Genomic DNA, 18,119 nt, shown 5'->3' with positions numbered 1-18,119 from the left:
TCTAATTGACTTTCCAGTCCACAATTCCCCATTTGTTTGTAATCCCAGTCTAGTTCATAGTCCCCATTTGTTGAGGTGTGCTGTTTCAATCCTTTCTCCAGTCCAAGGTTCCATGGTAGGTATCATTGGTGGTGCACACAGAGCCTTCTCTTGGCCAGGACATAGTAACATCTATTGGATACTGCCCATATATTAAGGTGCACATATTTGCCTTGTTTTGTGTAGATAAGGCCTATTGCTAATGGGGATCTCAGAAGCGAAAAAGCCAGAAAACTTTGTGGGCATGGATCAAGCACTTAAGAGCTATTAGAATACTCGCCAACTAACTCAGATTCCCACGTTAGGATAAGTTGGTCATAGAATAGGTTAGTTTGACACTAGGTCACCTGCCAACCTCAAGAAACTTTCAGTATAATGAGGCAAACTGCAAAACACCACAGTCTTCAACCCAGTAGCAAATCCCCTTTAGGTATTAGTTTGGCTCTAAGAGACCCAGAGACTTAAAATAATGGGATTTTTAAATTTGAAAGAGTTGAGCATGCCACCTTCAGGCACACCCACTTATTTTATTTCTAAAAACTATAGTCCTGGAATCTGTAGGTCACTACAAAAAATGGCAGAATTATACTAAAAACAGCCTAGAGTTACAATGATCATTATGGAGAATGTTCCAGTTAGACAAGATCACTCATTTAAGAAGTGCACTTGAAAATAAGGGTTCCCTAATCAACAAGAATGGGATACCTAATTTTTAAATTTTATTTATTTATTTATTTGGATGTGTTGGGTCTTAGTTGTGGTGTGCAGGATCTTTTAGTTGTGGCATAGGGATCTAGTTCCCTCACCAGGGATTGAACCCAGACCCCCTGCATTGGGAGCTCAGAGTCTTAACCACTGGCTCACCAGGGAAGTCCCTGGGGTACCTAATTTAATTGGTATGTGGAAGCTTCCAAAAGCTTCAATATTCCAAAATAGCTTCATTGAAAGATTCATTGCAAAAAGGCTAATGAAATAATAAAGAACACACTTAAAACAAAAGACTATAAGACTGACATAACTCCTACTGCTTCACTCTTTTATTTGAGTATTAATTTTACTAATCTTCTCTCTGGAATGTCTTTCCACTCTCAAGAAACTACAGGACCATAAACAAAATTATGCCAATTAGTGGCCTTACAGACACCTCCATATCTACCATCAAAGGAGGGCCCCTCCCAGAGTTGAGGAGACTCTGAGAGATTTCTAGTAAACTGCTATGTTATTCCCTTAAACACCCAAGGGAAACTAAAATTAAAGTTAATACAAAACCTTGCCATAATAGAGCTACACTGCCTACTTTAAACTCCACTCAGAGCTTGCAGATGGGATCCTGGAAACAGTGTCAAAAGCTGGCTAAGGGTGAGAACTCTTATTAGAGTCACATCTCTTGAATCTATGTCTGTAGTATCCAATAAATAGAGGAAAATAAAATATCTTTTGCACCCTTTGGTGATGCCTCTTGAGTCAAAGGGGTTGTTCGATACTGCCAGAAATATTTACTGTTTGTCCCAGCTAGAAACAACACAGTAGCTCTGTGGTCAGAAATTGGCCAAATTACAGAGTCTTATAAAAAAGATTTTAGCACTTCTCCTCTAAGCTAAAATAAAACTATGTACCCAGAGGGAGGGGGGAAAAAATCTTCTAAAGCCCTTGTAAAAGGATTTATGGATAAATCAACTTATGATGTCATTTAAGTTGCAACCTAATAATTCCTTAAGGAATTAAAAGCAACTGTCCTTATCTTACAAATCTTTGAAAAACCAGAAATGTGGCTCCAGGAACTCTTATCTAGGTCATCTCTTTAAAATACCAACTTTGGGGAGATAATTCTCATCAGAAGAAAAACAAAAGGGGCAAAGGTTATATTGAAATTTAGGCAAATAAAAAATCTTAAGTGTCTTCTTCACAAATATTAATAAAAAGCTTTAGCCATCTGAGGAGGGTAGCCTTCAATTATTCCATCTTCCATAAATGTAATTTGGATCCAAACCTCTTTTATAACTACCTGATTTCATGGCTAAAATGTTAAAAGAGAAGCTATAATGTCTCTGTTTGCATATATCTTTATATTTTTGTGTCTAGGTATTAATATATGTGTTGTAGATGTATGATATTTTCCACATCTGGATTGTATTATTAAAATTATTCTGTAAAAAAGCTCTATGTAATTGGCCTAAAGAAAATTAAGCACTTATATACAGTACATATTCATAAACTTCCTATAAATATAATAAAAACAAACCTAAATGCTTTACAGGTTCACATGATCTAAGGTAATTTTTAGTAAATAAAAGCTAGTTTAACTTTCATGGTTTAATTAAAATAAACATATTTTTAGAGTGAGCAAGAGGGCCTTAAACAGACGCTGCTATAACCCCCTCCTGTCGGGTCAGGAAACAGATGCTTGAGGGTGACCTACATGCAGAGGCAGGGCCAAAATCAAAGCTGAACCCCAGGAGCTGTGTGAACAAAAAAAGAAAGGGAAATCTCTCCCAGCAGCCTCAGGATCAGCAGATTAAATCCCCGCAACTGGCTTGGTGAACCCTGCATCTGTGGAATACAAGTAGACAGGTAGATAATAAGTGTTCCTAAAATTGAGGCAGTGGGCATTGGAGCCAACTGTGAACTTGGGGTTTGCTTTCTGAGTTTGATCTTTTTCTGGTTTTATGTTAATCTTAGTTTAGTTTTTAGTGTTTGTTTTCATTTGTTGGTTTGTTTACTGGTATGGATGTGCTCTTCCTTTTTTTTTTTCTTCTTTTTTTTGCGAGTGTGTGTGTGTATGTTTCTTTGTGTGATTTTGTTTGTTTAGTTTTGCTTTTACCATTTGTTTTGGGGTTCTGTCTGTTTGTTTTTTGTTTGTTTGTTTGCTTTGTTGTTTTTGGTTTTTGGGTATTTTTTTCTTCCTTATCATCCATACCGTGTGGCTGGCAGGGTCTTGGTGATCTGGCCAGGTGTTGGGCCTGAGCTTCTGAGGAAGAAAAGCCAGCCCAGGACATTGGATCACCAGAGACCTCCAAACCCCATGTAATGTTAATTGGCGAGAGCTCTCCCAGAGATCTCTGTTTCAACACTAAGACACAGCTCCACCCAACTGCCAGCAAGCTCCAGTGCTGGAGACCCCATGCCAAACAACTAGCAAGACAGGAACACAATGCCACCCATTAACAGAGAAACTGCCTAAAGTCATACTAAGCTCACAGACACCCCAAAACACAGCACTGGATGCAGCCCTCCCCACCAGAAGGACAAGATCCAACCCAAGCCACCAGAACACAGGTACCAGTCCCCCCCCCCCACCAGGAAGGCTACACAAGCCACTGAACCAACCTCACCAACTGGGGGAAGACACCAGAAATAAGAGGAACTACAATCCTGCAGCCTATGAAGAGGAGACCCCCAAACTCAGTAAGTTCAACAAAATAAGACAGAGAAATATGCAGATGAAGAAGGAACAAGGTAAAACCCACCAGACCAAACAAATGAAGAGGAAATAGGCAGTCTATCTGAAAAAGAATTCGGAGTAATGACAGGAAAGATGATACAAAATCTCGGAAATAGAATGGAGAAATACAAGAAATGTTTAACAAGGACCTAGAAGAACTAAAGAGCAAATAATGATGAACAACACAATAAATGAAATTAAAACTACTCTAGAAGGAATCAATAGCAGAATAACTGAGGCAGAAGAACGGATAAGTGACCTGGAAGATAGAATAGTGGAAATAACTTCCACAGAGCAGAATAAAGACAAAAGAATGAAAAGAATTGAGGACAGTCTCAGAAACCTCTGGGACAACATTAAACACACCAACATTTGAATTATAGGCTTCCCAGAAGAAGAGAAAAAGAAAACTTCTGAGAAAATATTTCAGGAGATTATAGTCAAAAACTTCCCTAACATGGGAAAGGAAATAGTCAATCAAGTCCAGGAAGCACAAAGAGTATGATACCAGATAAACCCAAGGAAAAACACACCCAGAGACATACTAATCAAACTGACAAAAATTATAGACAAAGAAAAATTATTAAAAGCAACAAGGAAAAAATGAAAAGTAACATACAAGGGAACACTCATAAGGTTAACGGCTGATTTCTCGGCAGAAACTCTACAAGCCAGAAGGGACTGGCAGGACATACTTAAAGTGATGAAAAGGAAAAACCTACAGACAAGATTACTCTACCAAGCAAGGATCTCATTCAGATTCAATGGAGAAATTAAAACCTTTACAGACAAACAAAAGTTAAGAGAATTCAGCACCACCAAACCAACATTACAACCAATTCTAAGGGAAATTCTCTAGTCAGGAAACACAAGAGAAGGAAAAGCCCTACAAAAACACACCCAAAACAATTAAGGAAATGGTAATAGGAACATTTATATCAATAATTACCTTAAATGTAAATGGATTAAATGCTCCAACCAAAAGACACAGACTGGCTGAATGGATACAAAAAGAAGACCGGTATATATGCAGTCTACCAGAGACCCACTTCTGACCTAGGGACACATACAGATTGAAAGTGAGGGGATGGAAAAAGATATTCCATGCAAATGGAAATCAAAAGAAAGCTGGGGTAGCAATTCTCATATCAGGCAATATAGACTTTAAAATAAAAAGTATTACAGAGAAAAAGAAGGACACTACATAATGATCAAGGGATCAGTCCAAGAAGATATAACAATTGTAAATATTTATGCACCCAACATAAGAACACCTCAATACATAAGGCAAATGCTAACAGCCATAAAAGGGGAAAACAACAGTAACTCAATAATTGTAGGGGACTTTAACACCCGACTTTCACCAATGGACAGATATCGAAAATAAAAATAAATACAGAAACTCAAGCTTTAAATGACACATTAGAACAGATGGACTTAATTGATATTTATAGGACATTCCATCCAAAAATAACAGAATACACTTTCTTCTCAAATGCTCATGGAATGTCCTCAGGATAGAGCATATCTTGGGTAAAAAATCAAGCCTCAGGAAATTTAAGAAAATTGAAATCATATCAAGCATCTTTACCAAACACAATGCTATGAGACTAGATATAAATTACAGGAAAAAAATGTAAAAAATAAAAACAAATTGGAGGCTAAACAATACACTACTAAAAAACCAAGAGATCACTGAAGAAATCAAAGAGGAAATCAAAAAACACCTAGAAATAAATGACAATGAAAAACAACAACCCAAAACCTGTGGGATGCAGCAAAAGCAGTTCTAAGAGGGAAGTATATAGCAATACAATCCTACCTCAAGAAAGTAGAAAAATCTCAAATAAACAACCTAATCTTACACCAAAAGCAATTAGAGAAAGAAGAACAAAAAAAACCCCCAAAGTTAGCAGAAGGAAAGAAATCATAAAGATCACATCAGACATACATGAAAAAAAAATGAAGGAAACAATAGCAAAGATCAACAAAACTAAAGCTGGTTATTTGAGAAGATAAACAAAATTGATAAATCAATAGCCAGAATCATCAAGGAAAAAAGGGAGAAGACTCAAATCAATAGAATTAGAAATGAAAAAGGAGAAGTAACAACTGACACTGCAGAAATACAAAGGATCATGAGAGATTACTACAAGCAACTATATGCCAATAAAATGGACAACCTGGAAAAAGTGAAAACATTCTTAGAAAAGTACAACCTTCCGAGACTGAACCAGGAAGAAATAGAAAATATGAAGAGAACAATCACAAGCAGTGAAATTGAAACTATGATTAAAAATCTTCCAACAAACAAAAGCCCAAGACCAGATGGCTTCACAGGTGAATTCTATCAAACATTTAGAGAAGAGTTAACACCTATCCCTGTCAAAGTCTTCCAAAATATAACAAAGAGAAGAACACTCCCCAACTCATTCTACGAGGCCACCATCACCCTGATACCAAAACCAGACAAAGATTTCACAAAAAAAGAAGATCACAGGCCAATATCACTGATGAACATAGATGCAAAAGTCTTCAACAAAATACTAGCAAACAGAATCCAACAGCACATTAAAAGGATCATACACCATGGTCAAGTGGGGTTTACCCCAGGAATGCAATGCTTCTTCAATATATGCAAATCAATCAATGTGATACACCATATTAACAAGCTGAAGGACAAAAAGCATATGATAATCTCAATAGATGCAGGGAAAGCTTTCAACAAAATTCAACACCCATTTATGATAAGAACTCTCCAGAAAGTGGGCATAGAAGGAACCTACTTCAATATAATAAAGGTCATATATGACAAACCCACAGCTAACATCATTCTCAATGGTGAAAAACTAACCATTTCCTCTAAGATCAAGGGTACCCATTCTCATCATTATTATTCAACATAGTTTTCAAAGTTTTAGGCATGGCAATCAGAGAAGAAGAAGAAATAAAAGGAATCCAAGTTGGAAAAGAAGAAGTAAAATTGTCACTGTTTGTACGTGACGTGATACTATACATAGAGAATCCTAAAGATGCTACCAGAAAACTACTAGAGCTAATCAGTGAATTTGGTAGAGTAGCAGGATACAAAATCAATGCACAGAAGTCTCTTGCTTTCCTATATACTAATGACGAAAAATCTGAAAGAGAAATTAAGGAAACAATCCCATTTACCACTGCAACAAAAAGAATAAAATACCTAGGAATAGTGGGCTTTCCTGGTGGCACTGTGGTTGAGAGTCTGCCTGCCGATGCAGGGGACACGGGTTCGAGCCCTGCTCTGGGAGGATCCCACATGCCGCGGAGCAAAGGGGCCCGTGAGCCACAATTACTGAGCCTGCGCGTCTAGAGCCTGTGCTCCGCAACAAGAGAGGCCGCGATGGTGATAGACCCGTGCACCGCGATGAAGAGTGGCCCCTGCTTGCCACAAGTAGAGAAAGCCCTCACACAGAAACGGGGATCCAACACAGCCATAAATAAATAAATAAATAAAATTTAAAAAAAAATACCTAGGAATAAACCTACCTAAGGAGACAAAAGACCTGTATGTAGAAAACTATAAGACACTGATGAAAGAAATCAAAGACAATACAAACAGTTGTAGATATATACCATGTGCTTGGATTAGAAGAATCAACATTGTGAAACTGGCTATACTACCCAAAGCAATCCACAGATTCAATGCAATCCTTATCAAACTACCAATGGAATTTTTCACAGAACTAGAACAAAAAATTGTTCAATTTGTATGGAAACACAAAGATCCCGAATAGCAAAAGCAATCTTGAGAAAGGGAAATGGAGCTGGAGGAATCAGGCTCCCTGACTTCAGACTATACTACAAAGCTACAGTGATCAAGACATTGTGGTACTGAAACAAAAACAGAAATATAGATTAATGGAACAGGATAGAAAGCCCAGAGATAAACCCACACACATATGGTCAATTTATCTTTGACAAAGGAGGCAAGTATATATAATGGAGCAAAGACAGCCTCTTCAATAGTGGTGCTGGGAAAAACTGGACAGCCACATGTAAAAGAATGAAATTAGAACACTTCCTAACACCATACACAAATGTAAACTCAAAATGGATTAAAGACCTAGATGTAGGGACTTCCCTGGTGACGCAGTGGTTAAGAATCCACCTGCCGATGCAGGGGACATGGGTTCGAGCCCTGGTCCAGGAATATCCCACGTGCTGTGGAGCAACTAAACCCATGTGCCACAACTACGGAGCCTGCACACCTAGAGCCCATGTTCCACAATGAGAAGCCAGTGCAATGAGAAGCCCACGCACCACAACGAAGAGTAGCCCCCACTCGCTGCAAGTAGAGAAAGCCCACGTGCAGCAACAAAGACTCAAAGCAGCCAAAATTAATTAATTAATTAATTAATTAATTAATTAATTTTAATAAAATGACGTAAATGTAAGGCCAGACACTTTAAAACTCTTAGAGGAAAACATAGGCAGAACACTCTATGACGTTAATCTCAGCAAGATCCTTTTTGACCCACCCCCTAGAGTAATGGAAATAAAAACAAAAATAAACAAATGGGACCTAATTAAACTTAAAGCTTTTGCACAGCAAAGGAAACCATAAACAACACGAAAAGACAACCTTCAGAATGGGAGAAAATATTTGCAAACGAAGCAACTGACAAAGGATTAATCTCCAACATATATAAGCAGCTCATGCAGCTCAATATCAAAAACACAAACAACCCAATCCAAAAATGGGTGAAAGACCTAAATAGACACTTCTCCAAAGAATATAGAGAGATTGCCAGCAAACACATGAAAGGATGCTCAACATCACTAATCATTAGAGAAATGCAAATCAAAACCACAATGAGGTTTCATCTTACACAAGTCATAATGGTCATCATCAAAAAATCTGCAAACAAATGCTGGAGGGGGTGTGGAGAAAAGGGAACCCTCTTGCACTGTTGGTGGGAATGTAAATTGATACAGCCACTATGGAAAACAGTATGGAGGTTCATTAAAAAACTAAGAATAGAACTACCATATGACCAAGCAATCCCAATACTGGGCATATACCCTGAGAAATCCATAATTCAAAAAGAGACATGTACCACAATGTTCATTGCAGCACTATTTACAATAGCCAGGACATAGAAGAAACCTAAGTGTCCATTGACAGATGAATGCATAAAGACGTGGCACATATATACAATGGAATATTACTCAGCCATAAAAAGAAATGAAATTGAATTATTTGTAGTGAGGTGGATGGACCTAGAGTCTGTCATACAGAGTGAAGTAAATCAGAAAGAGAAAAACAAATACCGTATACTAACACATATATATGGAATGTAAAAAAAAAAAAAAAAAATGGTTCTGATGAACCTAGGGGCAGGACAGGAATAAAGATGCAGACATAGAGAATGGCCTTGAGGACACGGAAGGGTGGGTAAAGGGAAGCTGGGACGAAGTGAGAGAGTAGTATTGACATACTTACACTACCAAATGTAAAATAGATAGCTAGTGGGAAGCAGCTGCATAGCACAGGGAGATCAGCTCGGTGCTTTGTGACCACCTAGAGGGGTGGGATAGGGAGGGTGGGAGGCAGGCTCAAGAGGGAGGGTATATGGGGATATATGTATACATATAGCTGATTCACTTTGTTATACAGCAGAATCTAACACAACATTGTAAATCAATTATACTCCAATAAAGATAAGAAAAAAAAAGAAAGAAAAATGACTTGGTATGATGAAATTTTCATAAATAATCTAAACATAATTGTTGTGAGCAAGTAAATTAAATAGATATGAGCAGGATAAAAAATTTTAGGTAAATTAAAAAAATAATTTCCCCAATTCTTCTGTAACCTGAAACCTTAAAATTATGCAAAGTTAAAATAAATGATGAATAATCATGAAATATCTAGGTCATTTTCAAATAAGGTAAAATACTGAAACATCCATTACTGAACATAGGTTCATCCACTTTTACAAAGGAACTAAAGATACTTGGGTCTACTAATAAATAATTTTGTCCCACACTGAAAAATGTACTATGAGAATTCATATGTTTCTAGAAATTACATAAGGCATTTATAGATTTGTCAAACTGCAGAATGTTAATAAAAAACACAGTTCACAATAGTTTACTTCCTTATTTCTACTAAAAATTAAGGTGTTATTTATGATAAGAGAAAAGCTATGAAGAACGGAGATGCATTTTTCTTGAGAAAAAAGGAAGTAATTTTGTCCTAAAGTAATACTGTGTATTTCAGAATGGGGAAAAGGAAAAACATAGAACAAAAAACGTTTTGTGGAAAAGGAATCTTGAGAAAGAAATTTTATGCACGTTCAGCTTGGTTAAGATTAGAATGAACTCAGTGAAGTTAAATAAATTTTAATATCAAAAGTAAGCTGGTACAAAATTAGAATTTGGTTTTCTCTCTGTTAAAAGGACAAAGTTTTACTCAGCTTTGGTCTTCTTTTGATAACAGATTGTGAAAGTTTCTTTACCTTTTAGGTATTTTTCTTAGAAAGCAAAGATTATGTGTTTTACCAAAATAATTTCCAATAACAACTATTTAACTTTGCATTTGTCTGTGAAGTCTTCGATTTTTACTTTGGTTAAATGGATAAATAAGTATTGTTTCACTGTGAAGTATGATCCTATTTGACCAAGTTGTTTTGAATCTTTTGATGTTTTTGACAAAAATCAAATTCTAAACAAACTCTTTTTGACCTTGAACCAACTCTGAGATTTCCCACAGGGCCCCTAGAACATCTCAAAAGATTTGTTCTCTCTCCTTTAAAAAGAGAGATGTTAAACTAATTAGGTTTATTTGATATGTTAAATTACATGGGAAACATTGCCAAATAAGAAGTAACACTAAGCCTTCTTTATGTTATATTAGTATACTTATATGTGTTCCAGAAGTTCTGTGAAATTCCCGGAAATCTGTTATGTCCTGGTATAATATTATGACTCATAATTCCAGTTATCATCTTAAAATATATATCACAGAAATAACTACATTTCTTTATCAAATGAACTCTCATCAGATCTTTAACAATGGGCATTTTTAAGTCTTTCTCATTTACAGAGAGTTATTGTCCTAGTTGCTTTTGTAAAATTGTTCCTACAAAAGTACTTCATCTTCAGGGAGATTCATGGGAAAAACTTTGGTAAGTATAGGTCCTGATAACTCTAAGGTCATAAAAATGAACTGGATTCAAGCAGAACAAGTATTAATTACATGGCAGTGAATGACCTGAAGAAGATGATTATAATTTTTTGTGATTTTTTGTTTGAAACAGTACTGCTTCCTTATAGATTTTTTTTTTCCAGATGTAAAGAAACCTTTTCTCTTAAGCAATTGATGACTTACAGCAATTTGGTAAAGTATACATTTGTAAACAAAGATGAAAATTTTACTTTTTTTTCTACCTGATCCCTCCATAATTTGGAAACTCGAGCATTTTTTTAAATGGAAATGTAGTTAATTACTTGCATAAGTTCAATAAGAATCTGTTCTCCTTGTTACAGGACACAATTGGAAACATTGGCTAAAATACCAAATCTTATGGCTGAGAGAGATGTGTATAGACCCCGATATGATCAGACAGCTTTAAAGAACTACTTGGAAAAATCATCCTTGTACCTTGCTTATAGGGTTCCCAGCAGCCTCCAGGTGAGTAAGGAAGGTTACTGCCTGGCAGGCCCAGGAACCTCAAGATATTTGGGGGGGACTTGAGAAGAAAGGAATTCACCCAAACTATATATATTGCAGGTAAAATCCAATAGTGAATTATTGGCTTGGCCTCAGAGGTCTTTAAGATTTCAATCTGAGATTTCTTATGAAAAGTTCCAGCAAAGTGGTCTTAAAAAGATTTTATATGGTCAATCGCTATTTTTGTCGCACTTATGTACATAATCAGGCCAAGTTTAATGCAAACAAATTAGTTTTACTGTGATTACCTTTGGTTAAAATCATAAAGAAAAATCTTATGTTTACACCTTTGTAGATATTACATTCTAGACCTGTTAGTTATCTTTGAGGTTGTGTTATATAATTGTAAACTGAACTGTATCCTGAATTCTAGTTCCCTCAAATAACTGGCAACAGCTCTCCAAACTAACATTTCCAATTTTTTCTCACTCTTCTGGTTTGGAATCACTAAGAACAAAGATTTCCCTTGAGTATACTTCAAAGGAACTATAACAGAAACTCCTCACCACCCAGATGGCAGCCAAACTTCAGGGGCTTGAACCTTAGATATACATCTCACAGCTGAAGAATTCTCCACCTGACATCTGGTTCTGTACACCAGCTGGAGAACTCAAAATTAAATTGACTAGGAAGAGAAGTCGCCTACATAAAAGTAGATTGCTTCCTCCCAAGACACTGGATTAAGACTTCATACTTTAAACATAAGACCATTTCTTCTCCTCCTCCTCCTCCTCCTCCTCCTCCTCCTCCTCCTCCTCCTTCTTCTTTCCATTTACTCCAGCATTCTCCTGGAAAGATAATGCCATCATCCATACTTCCATTCCTAAGCAGGGCAAACTGGAATTCAGAACAACTTTTTTTTCAAGCTAGGAGATTTCCTTCCCACTTAACTGACCCTTGGCTTGAATAGGCAAATGCAACAGTTCCTGATAATGAGTCCATTAGCAGTGCCACCTTACTGAAGTGGTTTGTGCTCTTCACAAAAGATAAGATAGGATTTATCTTCATCTGTGTCCTTGGGCATATGGATACCTAGATGGCTGGCATACAACCAGGTAATACCTCTTGGGTTACCTAACTGTGTCCCTAACTGTTTGCAAATGAACTGAGACACCTCATTGGTCAACTCCCCTGAATTTACATCAATGAGTTAGAATGGACCTACCAGGAGATGTTCATGGCTCAGAATTTGCTTCCTTTGGCAGGGCCCTACTTCCCTGGTTAGGAGAAAATATAAATAAGAAGATTATCAGGGGCTTCCCTGGTGGTGCAGTGGTTGAGAATCTGCCTGCCAATGCAGGGGACACGGGTTCGAGCCCTGGTCTGGGAAGATCCCACATGCCATGGAGCGACTAGGCCCATGAGCCACAATTACTGAGCCTGCGCATCTGGAGCCTGTGCCCCGCAACAAGAGAGGCCACAACAGTGAAAGGCCCACGCACCACAATGAAGAGTGGCCCCCGCTTGCCGCAACTAGAGAAGGCCCTCGCACAGAAATGAAGATCCAACACAGCCAAAAAATAAATTAATTAATTAAAAAAAAATAAAAGATGATCAGGAACCTCTCCTTAGCTCTTAAAAATATTGCAGAATCCACTACTAAGACAATAGCTGTCCAGCTAAAATCCTTAGACTTTCTGGCCAAAGTTCTTGATAATAAGATAGCCCTTGATTATCTCTTAGTGAGCAAAGCGGTGTCTATGCTGTGGCCAGCACCTCTTGCTGCACCTGGATTAACACTTCTGGGAAAGTTGAAACTCAGTTACATAAGATCACTGAACAAGGGGGTGGTGGTGGGTGGTGGGATGAATTGGGAGATTGGGATTGACATATATACACTAATATGTATAAAATAGATAGCTAATAAGAACCTGCTGTATAAAAAAATAAATAAAATAAAATTCAAAAAAAAAATCACTGAACAAGCAATTTGGCTTAAAAAGGTGACTCCTTCAAGCTTTCTCTGACTTACTTGATTTTGATTCGTTTGGGTCTTGGTGACAGTGACTCCAAAATGCACTCCAAACATTGGGAATTATCCTGTTAATAATAATCATAGTAGTCTCCCTAGCACATGTATTCTCTCAAAAGGTTTAAATACATGTTCACAGCCACTAACCACTAAGCAAATAATCTCCCTAAGAGTGGAACACCAGAAAAGAAATGAAGAAAATGATTGGCTAAAAGACTGTGAGCCTGAAGTCATGACTTATGAATACTACACAGAGATCAACAAAAACTGTGAGAACTTCAGAGCCATAGCTGGGAAGGGTGCTAATACCTTAAATTTTGATCAACTCTCTCAGTTACGCTGAGAGTCTGAGCAAAAGGGGAGAATTGTTTAAATAAGAGACAACAGGCTCAAAATGGAGTCATTTGTTCTTAGCCCCATGTCAGCAAACCAAGACTTAATACCTAACCTAATTGCAATTTCAACCTCTCCCAGGAATTTAAGGAATGTAATCTTAAATTAGTCCATCTGGAGTTTTTGGGTCAGCAGTAGTGAGGTAATCCACCTGATAGAACCCTTCCAACCCCCAAAGAAGGATGAGGTAATCTGCTCTTTCCTTGCCTCTTCCCCCTCTGCCTATAAAAGTCTCCCATTTTGTTCAGCCCTTTGGAAATCATTTCTATTTGCTATTTGGGATGCTGCTTGATTCATGAATTCTTTTTTTTTTTTTTTTTTTTTTTTATACAAATGGTCTCCCCAAGAGAAGAAGACACTTTTTTTTTTTTTTTTTAATTTATTTATTTATGGCTGTGTTGGGTCTTCATTTCTGTGCGAGGGCTCTCTCTAGTTGTGGCAAGCGGGGGCCACTCTTCATCGCGGTGCGCTGGCCTCTCACTGTCGCGGCCTCTCTTGTTGTGGAGCACAGGCTCCAGACGCGCAGGCTCAGTAGTTGTGGCTCACGGGCCCAGTTGCTCTGTGGCATGTGGGATCTTCCCAGACCAGGGCTCGAACCCGTGTCCCCTGCATTGGCAGGCAGATTCTCAACCACTGCGCCACCAGGGAAGCCCGATTCATGAATTCTTGAATGAAGCCAATAAGATCTTTAAAAATTTACTCAGTTGAATTTTGTTTTTTAACAGTACTAATATTATCTTGATCTAATTTGCACCCACAGGTTGGTAAATCCTGGGAAACCTCAATTTTTTTTTAATATTAGTAACAGTTTATGGTAGTTATTTGTACCCATCATCCCTATTGTATAACAATGATTATATATGGAGATTTATTTTCTTCGCTTAGCTGCAAGGAGACCATTATTTATTCTCTTGTCAACCTTCATGGCTGTTTCTTTTTAATCCCCTTTGTTGAATCTTTCTCATCTCACAGACCTCTAAACATTGTAGTTTCCCAAGTTTAAATCCCAAGACCTCTTCTCTCCTCTTCTATTTACATTCATGTCTTGGATGATCTCATTCTGGCACATGGCTTTAAAATACCATCTCTATACAGAAAACTCCTAAAATTAAATCTCCAGCCTTGATCTCTACCATGAATTCCAGACTCAATCTAATTTCCTGCTCAACATCTCCATTTAGATGTATAACAGACAACTCAAATAAACTATGTCCCAAACTGAACTCTTGATTCTTAACATCCCCTAACCAGCTTGGCCCAAAGGCTTTTCCATCTCAGTTAATGGTAACTTCATCCATCTTGTTGCTTAGGACAAAATTCTTCACGTCAACCAGATTTTTCTTTACAACCCACATCATACATACTTACATACATCATACATACATACTTGGTACATATCACCAAATCCTGTTGGCCTTATATTCAAAATACACATTATCCAGAATCCAGCCACTTCTTACCACCTCCACTTGTACCACCCAGTCTAAAATCATCATCAAGCACTAATTTTCTAACTAGTCTCTTGGCTTCTGCCCCTACCCCTTTCTCCCCAGCTGTCAATTCTCCCCACAGAAGTTAGAGTGAACCTTTTAAAATGTAAATTAGATCATTACAGTCTTCTACTCCAAACACTTCAGTGGTTTCTCATGTCACTCAGAATAAAATCTAATTTCTTGGTCTGGTCTACAAGGCACACTTGATCTCATTCCTGGCTTCTTTTCTGATCTCACATCCAATACTCTCCTCCTATCTCAGTGCTAGCCACACTGGCCTCCTGCTGTACCTTAAATTTAGCAAGCAGGTTTTTGCTTTAGGGCCTCTGTATCAATTGTTTTGCCTTGGTTTGCTCTTCTTCCAGACGTTGCCTCCATATCTTACCTCCCATTTCATTCAGGTTTTGCTCAAATGTTATCATCTCAGAAATAATTTCCTTGGCCAACCTACCTAAATAAGTCACCTTCCCATCTCCCATCACTCTCTGTTTCCTTATCCTGCTTTATTTATCTTCACGTATTCCTTTAAATTTTCAATTTATTATTGTTTCTCTCTCCCTCTCTCTCTCTCTCTCTCTCTATATATATATATATATATATATAAAAAACGTAAGCTTCAGAGTAGCATGGACTCTGTATTTGTATTTGTGTTCAATACTGATTTTCCAGCATCTAGAATGGTGCCTGGCACACAGTAATATCAGAAAAAAATGTCTATTGAATCAACCAACTAGTGAATAGTGTTAAATATGACTAATAGGACTAAAATATGTACTAGTAAGGGTCAAAATGTTAAAGAAAGCTAAAAGTACCACAGAATAATTTTGTAGAGCAGTCATTAAGTTATTCGGTATATGTTGCTTTTTCTGTTTTATAGGTCACAAATTAAAGAAATAGTTTAATTATTCCCCATGAAATGGAGTTACTTAGGAACATCTGATAGCATATTGTGCTAATACATATAACAGTTGGTAGATATCTGATGAGCATGTTCATGTCTCAGTCACTCAGTTCAATAGATATTGCGATGATTTTTGACCATTTTACCAATTTATATTATTTATGTTCTAAGTTACGTATCATTTAATTTACATCCATAATAAAGATTCCATGAGCTAGAGAGCTTATATCTACTTTGTTCTCCCTAACTCATGAACTTTCCAATTCCATTTCAACTCATGCTTCCTTCTTTCAACTATTTACACCATGATAGATATAAAGCGCATCTACTACTATATTAATTATTGAATAGGTACTCAGTAAATATTTGTTGAATAAAAGCATAAATATTATAATAATTCTATATATTTACCTCAGTATGATTTCAACCAGATATAAAAGTTACTAACATTAAAGCTTATGTACTATAGAGACAAAAAGCATACCAGTGGTTATCCAAGGCTGGCCATTGGACTGCAAATGGACTTAAGGAAAGTTTGGAGGCTGATGAAATCTTCTAAAACTGGATTTAGAAGGGGGGAGATTGTGGGGGGTGGTTGCACAATTCTATACATTTATTAAAAAAATCACTGAATTGAACACATACAATGAGTATATTTTATGGCATGCAAATTATGCCTCAATAAAACTGTTAGTGTGTGTAGAAGCTCAGGATATCATAAGTATTTCAAAGAATAATGCATAAAAAAGAAAATTTTATTTTAAACCCACATCTAGAAAGTACCTTCACAGAAGCACCTAGATTAATACTTCATTAAATAACTGGATACTACAGCCTAGCCAAGTTGGCACATAATACTAACCATCACAATAACTGTTTATGCAAAAATCACAGAATATTTTTTTATATTCCCAAGAGGATTTTTAAATTATCAATTTGTATGAAAGGGGTTCAATAATAATACATTAAAAATGTTGGAAACCACTGGTCAGGAGCAATGGCTTTTCCAAATTTTCTTTTTATATTCATAGAAATTTGTTTTAAAAAACAATCATGAAAAGAAACTCTAATATCTAAAAGAGGGAAAACAAAACTTTTATGGTGAAGATGTGAAGACTCCCAGAACCCACCCATTTAGCTTCCTGTCAGTCTTGACAATAAGCACTGCCATGGAACCCTAGGATATATCAGCGTACTTTTGTAAACTGTTGATATGCCCAAATTATAAACTCAAATGCCTCCAGGAATAAGGAAAATAAAAGAAAAAAGTGAAGCCTATCAAGAATTGGTACTTGGTAGCATTTCCATGAACACAATGGGGAGTGGTGGGAACTGTGGTATATTGGAACAAACAGATCCTGTTTGAAACACAGCTGCTCCTCAGCTCTTGCCAATTGGTACCTTAATGGAATGCAGGTCCCATGTTGGCAGATCTCCTAATTTTTCAATTGCTGAAAATCAGGATTTTTATGTAAGATCTTTTGATTTCAAAATTTGTGGTTTTTTTGGTGTAAGATCTCTTAATTTCAAAATGTGTAATTAATTTAAGAGAAGTTTAACACTTTATAGAATAAACAAGTTATGCAGACCATATTTAACGACCTGTTTGCAGTGTCTGGCTTTTAGCATCAATTCCAGATCATTTTGATTGGTCAAATAACAATAACACTTTGATTCTAATATCTTCCATTGCCAATTCATTCTTAAAATATGTAACACAGATTTTTTTAAAAATATAAGACAAAGTCCTAAAATAAATGCTCTATTACTGGTCATATATTTACATTTGGTAGTTGAAAACATTATCTTATGTTAAAAACTACTGTTTTACCAAATTAAATTTTACCATGTGCTTTTTCTAATACAAAACAAATATTACTTAAGTAGCCCTTAAGTAGTTAGGAGAAAAATTCCACATTTCAGAGTTCTTGAATAATTAGCAACTTGATTTAATTTTTTTATTTTAAGATAATTAAATAATTTTTTTAGAAATGAATGAGCTCTGATATTATTCCCCTTACTCCCTTCTACACACATACACACACACACACACATTGTTGCAGTTGTACTCCATTAAATAATTCCAGTTTTCACAATTTTTTTATCTTCTCTTTCAGGAATATACACTTTCAAATACAACTGGGGAATAAAATTGTATTTTGGTA

The sequence above is a fragment of the Balaenoptera ricei genome, chromosome X (genome assembly GCF_028023285.1).
Source record: "Balaenoptera ricei isolate mBalRic1 chromosome X, mBalRic1.hap2, whole genome shotgun sequence".
NCBI classification, from domain to species: Eukaryota; Metazoa; Chordata; class Mammalia; order Artiodactyla; family Balaenopteridae; genus Balaenoptera; species Balaenoptera ricei.
Note: the sequence above shows the minus strand (reverse complement) of the source record.